A 15,637-nucleotide genomic window follows, 5' to 3' on the forward strand; every position below is an offset into this window, starting at 1 on the left:
ATTGCTGGGAAAGCTTCTTCTGGTCAGTCCTGAAACCCTAGGTCCTCAGGGATTACTTCTAAGCAGCAGGTCTCTCTCCAGGAATGTTTCATCAGGGTCTAGTCCTCTTTACTTAGCTTAGCCTTCTTGGAGTCTGTAGTCTTTCTGCTTTTTGTGTCCCTGAAGCAGGGAAACAGGAGGCTAACTACTTGACGATTGGAGAGATGTTCCAATCCATGGGTTCCACAGGATTCAAGAGTCCTTGAGTCTTATTGAAACAAAAGTCAGAATTATCATCCCATCAAGGCCCTCTCCTTCAGATGAAGTCTTCCTAGGTCCAGAAATGTTCTGTGGAGGTGGTGGTTGCAATGCCAGAGGTGCCAGAATCATCCTCTACACTAACCACTGATTGGAGAAAATCTATTATTTAATTCTAACTAATTTCTCGTAGTCCCCCTCATACTTTTTTAGCACTTCCTCTTTACCTTACTGTAAAATTATCCAGGGTGGCCTGTTTTTAGCGTCTTGATAACTCCCTTACTTCACAGGTTCAAACCTGATTTTCATTCCTACTGTGCCTAGAGCCTGACTTTCTAGGAGGGTTCTGAGGATGAAAAGGAGAATCTCTCCCTGGCATTTCCAAGTCAAAATAGTTAGTTCAACATCTTTCCTTTGTTCTGCCAACAGCTCCTGTACAATCCCAAATCGCTAAACTCCATTAAGTGGTCAGTAGCTAAAACCTATTGTAGTGGCGTAGCAAGGTCAGGTGGTAACCAGTGCAGAAAAGTTCTTGTCACCCTCCCCTCACATTGAAATTAATAAAAGAAGGAATAATAAGATACTTAAAGTTTTGCCTTTCTGTTTTTTTTTTGCTGCAAACCATTAATTTTAAATAATATCAGTTTTTCCCCAAAAAGTTTTGTGAGCCCAAATCTTTATTTAAATTTTAAAAACACATATTTTTGCCAATTTGGCCCCCCACCCCCCTCATTGATGACACCCGGGGCCGCCCATACCCATTGCACCCCCCTTCCTACACCGCTGACCTATTGGCCTTTCCTGGATTCAGGGTCAAGGCACTATTCTCTGAGCTACAATTGTTAATTCTCTCAGGCAAGAATGTGTAGCCCAGCTGTGGAGGTGTAATGAGTGGCAGAACTGGGTGTAGGCCCATTCTAGCTCATGCAGCCTAATGTATAAGTTTACAAAGTTACTTTTTTCCTTAAACTATGAAAAATTTGATAGAAGCATCAAGTCAGATTTTGAAAGCAATCAATAACCTTGAAACATTTTTACAGCGTAGGTGAAAAATAAAGATGTTGAACCTTCTTGGCCTACTAGGAAAAGTAAAGCCAGACTTACTTAGTAAAATATTTTTATTGTTTTATTTCATAGTAAGGTTAGAGAGGGTTGAGCAACTGAAAGCTCGAACCAAGCACGAACAAGATGCCTGGCTCTGGCCCAACTCTAGGTCCTTCAAGGACAAAATTAGTAGAGCCTTCTAGTGCTTTCTACATACCAGTCATGCTCTAACCTCATGCAACAAGAATTAAAGGCAAAGTATTAACCTTGGATCTAAAAGAGGCGAGAGAAAGAAATATCCATCTAGTGACTGAATTGCACAGTGTGAAGCCAGAAAACCTTGGACCACATTCTTCGCTTGAACAAATTGTATGATCCGAGGCAAATATTGGAGTCCACTGAGCCTCTTTTTTCTTCTTTATCACATACAAGAGTACCTTCAAATACATTACTTCAGGATATGCACTGGATAAAAAAACCCTTGTGCTTGCTGGAGCAGACTATAATGTTGCTCCATGTATAATAGGAATTTAGGCCATGAATACGATACCCATGACAACTGACTGCCTCTTAGTTCAATAATTGCACAATTCCCACGGCACGAATGTTTATAAATTCATGTGTAAAATCTGTCAGTTTAAATAAATGCATTTCACTTAAGTGGAGCAGTGTGGCTCAATGGTTAGAGAGGCAGACCCTGATGCAGAAGTCTAGCCCGGGACCAGGGTTCAATTCCCCGCCTCGGCGGGTCTTGGGCTCCTAAAAAATTCCACGAACCTGATAATTCTCGCCTCGGTGCCTATTCCAATCATGGAGTCCCACTCTGCAACTCTGGGCAATAGCTTGCTTAATCTCCCCAACGGCCACCACAATGCTAAGGATGCCTGGCCTCCACATTGGGGGTGCCCAGGAGTGGACACCTCACAGGGAAAGCCAGGATGGGTTCCACAGCGGTATTCGTACAAGCGCCTTGAGACCCTTGCGGGTGAGTAGTGCGCTATACAAGTATCAACTTACATTTATTATAATCTGATGTACTAAGATAACATTCTTCTCCATGTTGAAGAAATATACTTTTTTGAACTTCGAAGACACTTTATCATTTTTACATGCAGTTTGCTGTGTGGTTTACAGGTCAAATATTTCCATAGCTTGCATGTCCATAAAATCTTAGAGCCAAACCAAAGGACTGTCTCTCCTCTCTCTGTTAAATTGTTGGTTCACCCATCTCTAAGTATGGGCACACTAGCACATCCAATATGTCATGTGCCCTATTTTATAGACCTGAACCCTGCATGTTAGGGGTGGTTTAGAATTTATAAAATAGGCTTATCGTACAAGGCAGAGTTGTTGTTTTTTTCTCCTGCCATACGTCACTTTAATACATTGGAGCTGCAGCCAAGCCAGATCACAGTGGTGCTCCTGTCATAAATATATTTTTTGCCAGATAGACGGGTGATATAAATATACACTGCAGTCCATATATGGCATTTAGCTTTCTACCTTTTATTAAGCTACTAGAGCTACCCATAAACCCTAAGAGGCAAGGGTAGAAATGCTAAAATACAATGGCTTTTGTAGCTAACACTTAAAAATTACTATATCATTTATATGGCTAAATAACCCATGCACAATTAATGCAATCACAGATTAATCATGAATTCAGACCACCATGATGATTTCAAGCAATATTTATCATATTCATTCATAAGAAAAGAACATAAAAACATTATACATTCACTAAATAAATGAAAGAAAGAGCACAGTGCTCCCAGTGACCAGAGAACAAAAAAAAAAGAATATTACTAAAAAAATATAAATATATTCAATAAGCCTTATTGCAGTGTCACTCTAGTATGTTTGTTTGTTATATTTGTTGACAAAGTTGTGACCTGATAAAAAATAACCAGTTCTCATCAGGACATTATTATTATGGGAAGCATCTGAAAAAACGAACATGCAAGGGTAATAAATACTACATGGAATAGTTTGTAAATGTGCTTGAATCAGCCAGAAAAAAGTAACTACTCCTGATAAACCAGTGCAACCAAAACCGTCACCCTCTCAATAAGTATGAGCATGCGCTGGTAACAGTTGGAAAATGCTGTGCGAAAGCGAGGCTTGAAGCTTACCATTCATTCCAGCCTTCACACGGAGCTCCCTGATTGGAGGGATTAGTCAGGCATGGAAAGAAGTCATGAGAATAAAAAAGGGTGCCACAAAAAATATCAATAATATCCCCAAAAATATTATTGTAATACATGAAAAAATTAAAAATGGATGAAAAAATGGGCCAGTTGGACTTTATGAAGTCCTCCCAGACAGTCACACAATAGAGGGTTTAAGTGTGCCTAAATAGGCCATCTAATGCCAGGAAGGGGGGCAGAGCTGGTCACAGCCCTCCTTGCAACTGAATAGGCTGTCTCCTGTCGTCACACAAAAGGCTTGTCACAACTGCATTGTCCCTGCAGCTAGTTAGCCATTAAATATAATGGGGTTACCCAGTGTCCCTCAGAACCTCAACTTTAGACAAAAAACAATGGTTCTGTTGAATGTACAAAACAATTTCTTTGTTAAGTTGTAAATCTAAATATTCCTTAAGCATTTCACAATAGAAATTCAATATGCAAAAACACACAGCACAATTCTTATTTTAAAAGATTTTTCTTATTATAGATATCTTGCATGTATCAATCAACTCGAACATGGCTGTCCAAGACAGAAGTGACATAGAATCACATACAGGGTGAAATGCTTTTAAGTGACTAGACGTGACAAGTGATGACCGTGCTATACAAGGAAAGGTAAGTAGCAGCACCCATACCTAATTTCTCCACCGGCTGGTGAAGAAATTCATTCATTGCTGAAGAAAAACCAAAATTATGGATACCTTTGGGAGGGTGTTGGCTGATACCCCATTCTCAAACAGCTATTGAAGACATCTCTAGCTCATCAAGTTCTTTAAAGCTATTGAAGACATCTCTAGCTCATCAAGTTTTCAGGCTGTCCTCCAATACCCTTGTACTGATGAAGACCCTCCCGAGATGCAAATAAGTCTGCACTACATTTTAGGGTCGAAACGTCGACGTTGTGTTGTCAATCCGTCCTTGTGAAGTCACAACTCCAAAAAGAAAATAGTTTTGTTTGTTGTGCCTATTGAGTTCAAAAATGGACTGATGAAAATCTATGTTTTATATGTGAATATGTCATCCCACCTTTCCTTGTATAGCACGGTCATCACTTGTCACTTCTAGTCACTTAGAAGCATTTCACCCTGTATGTGATTCTATGTCACTTCTGTCTTGGACAGCCATTTTCGAATTGATGGATACATGCAAGATATCTATAATAAGAAAAATCTTTTAAAATAAGAATTGGCCTGCAGCCAGTCAGGGCAGAGAAGTCAGGACATTGCAAGCACTTCAAAGACAAACCTTTAGAAAGTTCTCCCACTTCAACTAAGGTGCCAGGAATAAAAATAGGACTCTCAGTCCCACTCTTCAGTTCACTTTCTGCTCAGACGGAAGGACTCTAAGAGGATGGTCTGCTATTGTGGCCTACTGTACACTCCACAATGCTGCTTTACTGCACCTTGAAGGACGGCTGTGCTTCCTGGAGCCTACCTTGAACCCTCAAAGGCCTGCCCTGCTGCTTAAGCTCTGCTTCTTCAACTGAGCCCAGGACTACCAGTGAATCCAAAGGCTAATGTTCTGGTCTCCTGTTCAGAGCTACAGGGACATAACAGGCTCCCACAGTCTTGAATCCAAACCTGAACCCAGCCTGAGTGAGTCCTAACCCCCCAAGTGGTGCCCCTCCAGTATTGGTCCTGTTTTTGTGGTGCTAGAGGTGCCCATGTAGCCCAAATCCAAAACTTGGCTAAAAACTGATATACGAATCAAGGGAAGACCGGCACCAGCCTGCTTGTTTATCTATGTTCTTCTCTGCAGCAGCAAATCCTATTTAGTGGTGCTACGCCAAAGAGGTATCCGGCCTCCTGGAACTCTCATAGGCTGCAGCCTCCTGCCTCATCTTGTTGGGGATTTTTAACTTCCAAAGATGTGAATAAGTCCCAACGTATAAATCTCCACCACAGATTTATTCAGCGACTCCCCGACGAAGTCCCTCCTCGAATACCACCTGGAGCCTTGTCCCACTGAACTTTAGCTTCTCAGAACTTTTCCTTCAAAAGTTTTTCTAAGTCTAAAGGAAAGTGAGGATCGGGGCAATCCATTTCTTGTATCCGACCTGCACTCCAGCAAAAATTTTCGACTTTGACCCAGTCTTGCATGACTCAATATCTGTGGTTGGTGGTATGATCTTTTAGGTGCTAGTTTTTACTAAAAACTTTTCAAATGAATAACTCCAGTTCTACTGATTTTATTTTTGTCATTTTGGTATCAAATCATTTATTTTAAAGTACTCAGTGTTTTTAAATTGGTGTGGGATTTTTCTTGTGTTTTGTGTTTTCGCTTTATTACTGTTTGTGTGTTGCATAAATACTGACTGCTTTTTTGCAAGCTACCAGAGGTTTAAGCAAAGGTTAATTAAGTGAAATTGTGTGATTCACCCTGACTTGGATTGTGGCTGTTGCTTCAACAGGTGTCACTCCCACTCTTCAACCAATAACCCAGTCTCTTACAATATGCTTAGTTGGAACTTGTGCTGTGTTATTATTTTTGAAATAATTTACATTTAGAGGTAGTCCAGGTGTCATGTCCAAATTTTGCCCAAAATATGAAATTGCTTGTGACGCAATCAGAGAATGTAAATCAATCATGACAAATCGTCTACAGCACAAGCGTGCAAATTTCAAAGTCCTCAGAATAGTAAAAACTAGTTACAAAATAACTGAAACTCGTGCAAAGTCTTTGTAACACAAACCTGATGCAAAGTGTTAGGCTGGAATTTTCAACTCAATGACAATTATGATTAGCATTGGATTGTATCCATAAGTAATACAACGCTGTGCAATGTGCTGCCTGCAATTCGTTTAATCAAGGGGGCATTCCATGAGGGGTGCGTTGGTGTTTCCTTGCAACCACCCATGGATGATGACACAAATCATTATCTACAATGGAGTGTAGGCAGGGATTTGCTACAAAGTGTTGTGCAGTCCTAAGGCAGACATAACAAGGAAAATATATGAATTTCTCCTATTTATTTACTCTTTGCACATGTGCTGCATTCTACCCCACACATGCAAAGAGGCAAATGCCTTAAAGCATAGTTAGGTTGAACATTCGAGATCTCTTGTATGTACTTTAGTATATACTTATATGTGTATGTACTTTGTGGGCTCTGGAAATCATCCCTAGGACTGTCTGCTTCCTCTTAGGGACTTTTTTTTACTGTTCAGCTGCCTCTATTTAACTGTCTTGACAGAAAACGAGCAGTAGAGGTCAGTAAAATACCAGAATTGCTTTCTGCTTGTTCAACTGCTTCTCATTAACTGTCTTGATAGAAAACAACCAGTAGAGGTCAGTAACATTCCAGAATTGCTTTCTGCTGAGGGACTTTCTTTTTTTAAATTTTTCTGGCAACTGCCTCTATTCAACTTTCTTGATAGAAAACGACCAGCAGAAGTCAGTAAAATATTAGAATCACTTTAGCATTCTCTAGATTCCAGTCCATAGAAATTGTCTTCCACGAGCACCCAAAGACAATAATATTTTTTTCAAGCCTTGTATTTTCAGTGATATGATCTTGCCATTTTTCCCTTATTAAATCCCAGAAGGTTAAATTGTCATTCACTTTTTGCTTCCAGCCACCACAGCATACAAGAGGGGAAACAGGGCAGCCTCCTTTATCCATTGACTCCCTTCATTTTGAGTGTCTGCACAAAGTCAACGCACATTGTTCGTATCCACCTAAAAATAGTTGCTTTCATTTTAGTGACATAGCTCGTTCGAATTGTACTTAAATAACAGCTGCTTATATTGCCTACACGTGTGGTGACCAGTTTGAAGGTGATTTTTTTCTGACTCCTTTTTCAGGTTGCTGTTAAATAACTCTATAAGTGATGTAACATTGTAGATGCCTGCTAGGTCAGGTGGACATTTATTTTTGTCTCCTTCACAAATAATACCAATAATAGAGTGGCCCAACTGAAAAGCCTGTTAGTTTAAAACACATCATTAGCAAAACAGCAGCACAAGTGAATGCCTTTCAGATTTCAAGTTTTTTATTGCAAGCATATGGTAGCCACGTTTAATGGACATCATATCTTCTTTTTTTAAATACATTTTTATTGGTATTTTTCACATTTACAACATATGACATTTAACATGTAAACTACGTCGCGTTTGCTCATGCAAGGACCCCAGCCTATGAGGTTTAGCTGCTGGTTTTTATAGTTGTTTTGTGACGTATGCTTGCACTAAATCCACCTTAACCATTCCAGGATTTCAGCATCTTGCCAAGACCAGTTCTATTGTTTTGCAAGTGGTTGATTTGTTTAGGAGCTGTATAAATTGCCAAGAACCAGGAATACGACAATAATGGACATGCGGATAAACATCAGTTGCGCTACCATCATGAAGCATGCATGCCCCTTAAGTGACGTATGAAAAAACATAAGATAATGAGAGGCCCCTGCCATCAACCTCTTCTCTTAATACGAACATATAATGTCTCCAGGAAGAAAATATGCATCATGCGTGTATACACACTAAAACGCACTAGAGTGATGCTGTAACTCCGAGTTTCATTCATTTTTTTTTACAAAAAGCCAGTATGCGCACACATGTCATTTTCAGGGGTGCAGCAGGGTGTTCTTGAGACACCCCTGCACCCATGAAATTATTCTCAATTTGCGATTAGCAAATTGCGAATCGCAAATTGAGAATCATTTCACATTCATTCCTATGGGCCTCCTGGCCCATAGAAATGAATAGGAAATTATTCCTGAATTGCGATTAGCAATTTGCTAATCGCAATTAAGGAATCTTAAGAAATCGCTAAAAAAAATCGATTTTCTACATACATACCATTTTGCGATTTCTAAATAGCGATTCCTTAAAATTCGCTATTAAGAAATCGCAAAAGGGTATGTTGATACATATGGCCCTTAATCTCTACTGAAGTCTAATACATGTTGTAACCAATTGCGCGTATGCGCACAGAATGCAAATAAAGAACTCCTCTTTTTTCTCTCTCTCTCCCTCACTCACTCACCTCTCTCTCTCTCTCTCTCTCTCTCTCTCTCTCTCTCTCTCTCTCTCTCTCTCTCTCTCTCTCTCTCTCTCGTGCTCTGCCTTTCCCATTGCCCTGCATATAATCATTTTCATTTCCAGTTTTCAGCACCCTGGGTGCTATCTGCATGATTAATATATGTTTGCACGTCGTGTGTCCTCATGCGTTGTTTTGATTTCACCCACTACCATTTAATAATTTCACCTCGGAATTACAATTGATTATATCTAAATAATTTCCTCCACTAAATTAATATCGATTTCAGGTATGAGAGGGCTTTTCTGACGAGTGCAATATTACCTAATGAAGTGCACGATTACTTCAATGGTCACCAAATTGTTGCCCCCTTCCTCCTTCTAAATAAGCAACTAGGTGTATCGATCTGACTGGCCTTTCTGGCCTGTTTTAAACATAGGCATGCTCTATTGGATGCACAGCTGTGTGCCTCTCACGGCAGTTATTGTATCAGTTTATTGAGCTTCATCATTTTATTTCATGGGCAAATCAGTGGAGTTATCAAATGAGCCACTCATATTCTTAAATATGGCTCAAACCCAGCCTTCAGTTTTTTCTAAGCACATGAAACTTTATTAAAGTCCCCAAATCTATATAGTTATTGATTGTATTGTTAATTAGTGCATGCACTACTTACAGATCCATAGCAATATGGAGAAAAGCAGAATGAAATCAATAACAAGCTGATCTTGGGTAGTATACACAAAGTGACTTTTTTTTATATCAACTAGCCAGCTAACAAATTTATTTTCTGTGTTAACTATTTCCACGCGTTGAGATGATCCCCATAGCTCTGCCTCATAGGTTGTCTAACAAAGGTTCATATTTCCAGAAGCCTTTTAACCCCTTGCCTGTGGGGCTAATTCCCCCGCTGTGCTGGGGGGCGCACACAGCGCCCGCGTGCTCATGACGAGCTCAGCTCGTCATGAGCCACGGTGGTCGTGTGCTCATGACGAGGTGAGCTCGTCACGGCCACACCCGTTTCTGTGGAACGCGTTTAGCACAGCGGGGAAATTAGCCCCACGTGCGAGCGTTGTGGCCGTCATGACGAGCTCAGCTCGTCATGAGCTCGTCATGAGTATGGGAGGGGTTAAAACAGGTCCACATTGTGGTCCTAAATTTGCAATGGAAATAGAAGACTGCGGAAGGAAGGTGAATGGCTAAGGGTCACTTTTTTATAAATATCTGAAAACCCCCCTATTTTTGCCATAATTCTTACAGACCAATAGTACAGTTCTATTGGAAAATAAGAGCTCAGGAATGTTCCCTGGTCCAACCCTAGAACAGTCACAGCCGCCACTCTGACTAGGCAACTATCAACATCTGATGTTGAACAGGTTAAATGCAGATGAGCGCACACCTTCGCCTCACGCCTTATCCACTGCAATGAACGAGGCAGCAAAAGGACTTGAAAATCTGGCACAATGAGTTCAATCTAACTAAAGAAATGTAAAATACAAAAAAGATGTACTACAAGGAAACTTTAGATCTGCAAGGTAAGTTATGAGTTGGGAACTACTTGTACCATCACACAATAATATTAAAACCTATTCCACTCACTACTTTGATGCCTTCCAAACACTCCAAAGGAATGCCAGTAAGGTTTTGAATATAAATGCCTAATTATAGTGCCATTAAACATGAGGTTAATCCTTAAAAACACTGCAACCTCTATACCTATATTATTTGATTGAAAAGTAGTAGAGTATATAAAAGAAAAATTAAGTATATCAACTTAACCCGTTTCATGCGCCCGCGATTTTGCGATTTTGCCCGTTTTGCCGAAGCGCGGCACTTCCGCAAAATGGGTGGGGCCGTTTCGGCCATTGGCTGACGGCAGCACTGGGCAGGTAGTGCTGCCGTACGCCAATGGCCGACAGCAGCATGGAAGGGGTTAAATGTCTACATGTATCAGCTTTCAGCAGGTTAAAAATCAGATCAGTTAAAAATTCCAGAACACATCCCAGGAATATGATATGGAATAATCTACATGATGTAGTCAGTTTATCCACTGATGTAGCTATGGGTTGTCTCGAAGTTCCAAGAGTGTCAAGGAGTATTGCAGACATGATGGGGTCATGGTGCTAATAGTCACAACTTTTAGGAGACTTATGGGAATTGTAGTTCTGATTTACGGCACTGACAGGCAGATCTGACTGCCTGTGAGAATTGTTTTACATCTTAATCTCAGGAAACAGGTAAATTTGATTCCTGATGTCCTCTGCTGCAGATATTTTGTCAGCTGAATGCCTTTTTATATAATATAATATATTTTTTCTGCAATGGGACTTCACTGCCAGGCTGGGACATAAATTGCTTAATTTTGAGATTTTAGCAAATTTTATACATACCAGTTTTCACAAAGGGTGACTGTAAAGAGGGGTAGGCACAATTTTATTTTTTGGAAGCTAGGATGAGCTAGAAGCTCTTAAAATAAACCATTTAATTAAGAAACACAAGGCTGAATTTGAAAGTTGAACTTAATTCAGTCTCTGAGTGCCTCGTCTGTGCTACTGTGTTGATGAGCGCTTTAATACAAGTTATTCTGTACCGATGTATAACTGTAGTCCTTCTTCCATGTTTGACAAATGTCCTGGTTTTTGTTTCTCGAAATCTGGCCACACTAACACAGGAGAGTTATGAAGCATTGACAGAATATATCAGAAATCAGTGCATTCGAACTTGAAGAGGCGGGGACTTATATTGTATATTTTCGAAAAAGCAAGCTGTATTTATTTGGTCTGACTAAATTCGCTGCTTCCATAAAGCGCGCCACTCACACCCTCCAGGAAAATCTTCTTCGTAATCTCCTTGTCTAGACAAAATTGATGGACCAGACACTGACAGACAAGTCCTCGAGCACCCAGTCATCAGTTCCCCCTCCCCCTTCCAGTCGCTGACGTGCCTGCAGGCCCCCTGCCCTGCAGAGCAGAGCCGCGCGCGCACTCATTGTCATGCGCACAGAAAAAGATATGGAGTGAATATGAGCTGATGAGACTTCATGACAAAGACACCAAGCGCTTGACTCTGTCCGCGCCAAACCGGTCCCCATTTTAGTTTCTGGCCCAGGTGCTAACGAAGGACAAAGCCCTGCAGGTGTGATGTTTTCAGCGACTCCAGGCTTGAATAACAGCCCAATGACCATGATTGCTCTGGCTTTTGGAGTGACAATGACATACTCTACATCACAGCGAGCTTCACAAACCCCCAGTGATTGGCCAGTTTCCCTAAATGAGAGGACCTCTGCCCCTGTAAAGCAAAACTTCACGATGCCAAAGGCATAATGCCCCCACTCCCTATAAGGTATAAAACAATGGATATGGTAAAATTGCGGAGTAAAGATGTTTGACACCAGTAGGTAATATATATTTATATTTGAGGTTTTACCTTATTTGCAGGTCTGCTGCCATTATCGGTGAAAATAAAAAAAATATATTTTTGGCCCTGTTGGGTTTCCAGGGTGACCGAGGACCAGAGCTAGTGGGTCAGGGTATTCCTGCCCTGTCCCCTGTTTAAAAAAAAAAAAAACATTTTTGTGGGAGCCGGCTGATCCGGAGTCCCAAGATGGCTGCCAACACTGCGTGGTTGAAGTGTTGGCAGCCAATCGGATTTCAGCACAGGCTATGTCGGATCCTCGGAGGATCCATGTCCCTATATATACAAATTTTAATTTCTTTAAATAACACTGCAACTACTGAATGGATTTACACCAAATACCAAAAAGCACTCTTTCTGAACCAAGAGCTACCTTTATGACAAATTTTGTGTAATGTAGTCCAGTGTGGTTTGAGCTGTAGCTCTCTTCAAAATTCCTATGGGAATTTACATTGGAAAAACACTTTTTTTACCCTCCCCCTTTTGTCGATCCCCGCTGACATATCACCCTGAAACTTTCCAAGTCTAACAAGAATGACCAGCGCATTTTTGGGAAAGATTTGTAAACAGCGCCAAAGATATGAAACAAAATTAAATGAATTTGTACTTGTAAAATGCACCTATACCCCAACCGGGGTTTCCTGGCGCTGTACGCATACCGCTGTGGAACCTTTCCTGGCTTTTCCCTGTGAAATGTTCACTCCTGGGCACCCCCAAGGTGAAGCCAGGCATCCAAGCGCTGTTGGGGCCGATGTGGAGATTAAGCAAGCTATTGCCCAGAGTTGCAGAGTGGGACCAATGATTAGCACAGGCACCGAGGCGAGAATTATCAGGTCTAAGGAAATTGAGCCCAAGACCCACCGAGGAGGGAATTGAACCCTGGTCCGGGCCAGACCTCTGCATCAGGGTCTGCCGCTCTAACCACTGAGCCACCCTTATCCAAGGAAACTACAACTATATCCTTATAGTTAGGTGAAAATTTCAGTGACAACATTATAACGTTAGAAACTCACAAAAAAAACACTGAAATTCACCAATTATGGTAATTGCAATTAACCACAGTGGCAGCTGTTGGAACTTGAAAGTGGTGGAGCTTAAGACCAGTAAATTAATTATTGTCAGTGAGGCGAGGGAGTTGTACATTTAGGAGAAGGATCGGGGGAGGGGGTTCCCCTTGAGAAATGTTTTAAAATTGGTGGACCAACAATAAAGTTCTTGTAGGCATTTATAAAAGAATATTCTTTAGAATTTCTGTTTTCCAATTGTACAGAACTGGTGCACACATTTGAGCATCTGTGACTACCCATCAAGGAATGATTACATTTCAGGAAGTGGGTTACAGCAAGTGTTTTACCCAAGTGTGTGTTTGCTAGAAAGTGTGTGCGCATGTGTGTGTTATCTGAATAGTCGTGAATATGAGCATTATTGAGTGCCATTTTGTATTTATGATGTCCAAGAGTTTTAAGGTGATACGCTGATTTTACAACAAGCACTACATCAGCTTCTAATTGAGGAACAGCTTCAGAGTTATGACTGGTCCTGGTTATTACTCTGCTGAGCTTTAATGAATTTCATGTGTGCAAATAGGCAGAAGAAAGAGGTCAGAACAGGCAGGGCACAGAGGTCAACTCAAACGACAATTATATTGGATCGATTTGACTCGCTAATATTGATTCGATTTGACTCGCTAGAATCTGAGAGTGCTAATTTACAAAGGTGGAAATTGTGCTCTCTTCAAAACTCCCAAAAGTATCTTTCTTTAACATGTGGAAGTTTGACATTAAAATGTCACATGATAGCACTGCATTGAGAAGCATTTATTACAATTATTAGTTTTTTAACATGAACTTGGAATGATTCCTACCCCCCGCCTCCACCCAGGTGTCAGCAACACCAGTGAACTAAGAGGCAAGACAGTAGTCATTTGAACCCTGTATGTTGCCAGGATTCTATAAGATAGAGCAACATTATCATCCAGCAAATCAAACACAATAGGTTTTTGTACAACTGGCATTCTGAACTCACATATTTGAAGCTACTTTCATATGCGATAGTGAAAAAAAATGAAGATCGGTAAAGTACACTATTTTCCTAAGATCACACAAATTGGCTAAGTGGTGAAGCCACGATTGATCCAGTTTTTATAGTTTTACTTTGTAAAAATCAGACACTAAATGGATATCTGTTTGTCTCTCATTGTTACCTTCATTGTAGGTGATATTGGTAGTGGTGGCATTGTTATTGGTTGCATTCTTGTTTGTGGTATTGCTGCTGTGTGTTAGAGGTGGTGATCATGGTGGTGGTGGTATTTTGTGTTGTTGGTATTACTGGTGGAGGTGGTACTAATAGTGTGGCAGTGGTAATATTGGTCATTTGTTACTTCTGGTGTGGTAAATATGCTAGGATGCCTATTATTAGTGATTGCAGAGATGTAAGACTGGGTAAAGAGAACAGGTTTTTTTCTGTACACTGGATGTCACCTTTTTAAAATGCCTGCTTTAGGAAAAAAGGTTGCTTCCTGTATAAAAAGTATGTTTTAGACAAAGCATTGAATGTGACAAAAAGTTTGATGGTTGACTTGTAATTTTTAGATGTTAAAAAGCTCCTCATGCATTGCAGTGCAAGATTTAAATAGGAGGCAAAATAATAAAACTGAAAAGCCTATTGGTCTCAGCAGTGAGAGAGGAATATTCCTTTCGACTAATCCATGATGTGATTGACAACGTCTTAAACTAATAGTTGAAAGAGACTAACGTGAGGTAGCCAATGGTTAAGGGGGCTGACCAAAATCACATTCCATATATATTGAAATAGGTCTGCCAAATCTTTTTTTTAAATCTCTTTATTAGCATCAGATTGGTCCGTGCAAGCATACAAGTACACAGTAAATTGTTGACAATGAAAACGTTAATGTTCATTATACAAAGGAAGTAAATGGAGGACTAGACCAATGACATTACAAGCAGTGTAACACATTCTAAAATCTTATTTTCACTTTTCCATATCTGAAGGAAAATTGCACACGCGGAAAGATGGCACAAAGAGATAAAACCTTCTACAAACAAAACGAAAACAAGTGAGCCTTCGTGACAGAGAGAGCGGCAAGCAATACACCTATTGACTAGTAAGATGGCATAACCAGAGGCATAGGCAGACGAGGGTAGGTAAAACGACAAGTGTAAAGACTAGGGTGAAGCAACCACTCCAGCCGGGGCAAGGTGTGTAAGGGAACTGAAGAGGGAGACGTCCCGGCCCCAACCAGCATACAGCCCAAAATCAGCAGCTCACGCATAACCCACTCCAGTAGTGTGTGGACGCTAAGCCCTGCATACCTCAATAGGCAGCGCACTGGCAGTTCGGCTAAAACTGATGAAGCAAAGCTTCGCATATTTTGCGGCTTGCCGAAGTCAAGAACCTCGTTTATGTGTAATAAGGTAACAAGTGTATGTTCTACTAACATTTTCGTTTAGTTTGGATAAGGATCGTGAAGCTTGCACATGTGTTTTACTAAAATAATTTACTCGAGTCATCTAAAAATGGCCGCCGCTTGTATTTAGTTACTGCGCATGCGTCAGCCACACTCACGTGTCCTGACGCGTCTGCAGAAGTGGAGGGAAAGTTATGCGCATGCGTAATTCATAGCTGTGCTTATCATGTGGTACTGCTCGTGCCACTGCTCTTGTGACTGTGTCAATGTAGCTAACATTTAAATGCAATAGTTTTATTTCTTGATGATGAGTCAAAAGTACAAATCCTGTGATGTGTTTACATAATG

The 15,637-nt window shown here is 40.7% G+C and overlaps 1 protein-coding gene across 1 annotated transcript in view; it reads right to left on the bottom strand.

Annotated features, from left to right (window-relative positions):
- The window catches only part of CTNNA2 (catenin alpha 2), a 2,858,593-nt gene that overhangs the window by 1,796,629 nt on the left and 1,046,327 nt on the right, over nt 1-15,637 (bottom strand). The gene's annotated exons all lie outside the window — the stretch shown is intronic.

This window comes from Lissotriton helveticus, chromosome 2_2, assembly GCF_964261635.1.
Source record: "Lissotriton helveticus chromosome 2_2, aLisHel1.1, whole genome shotgun sequence".
Taxonomy (NCBI): domain Eukaryota; kingdom Metazoa; phylum Chordata; class Amphibia; order Caudata; family Salamandridae; genus Lissotriton; species Lissotriton helveticus.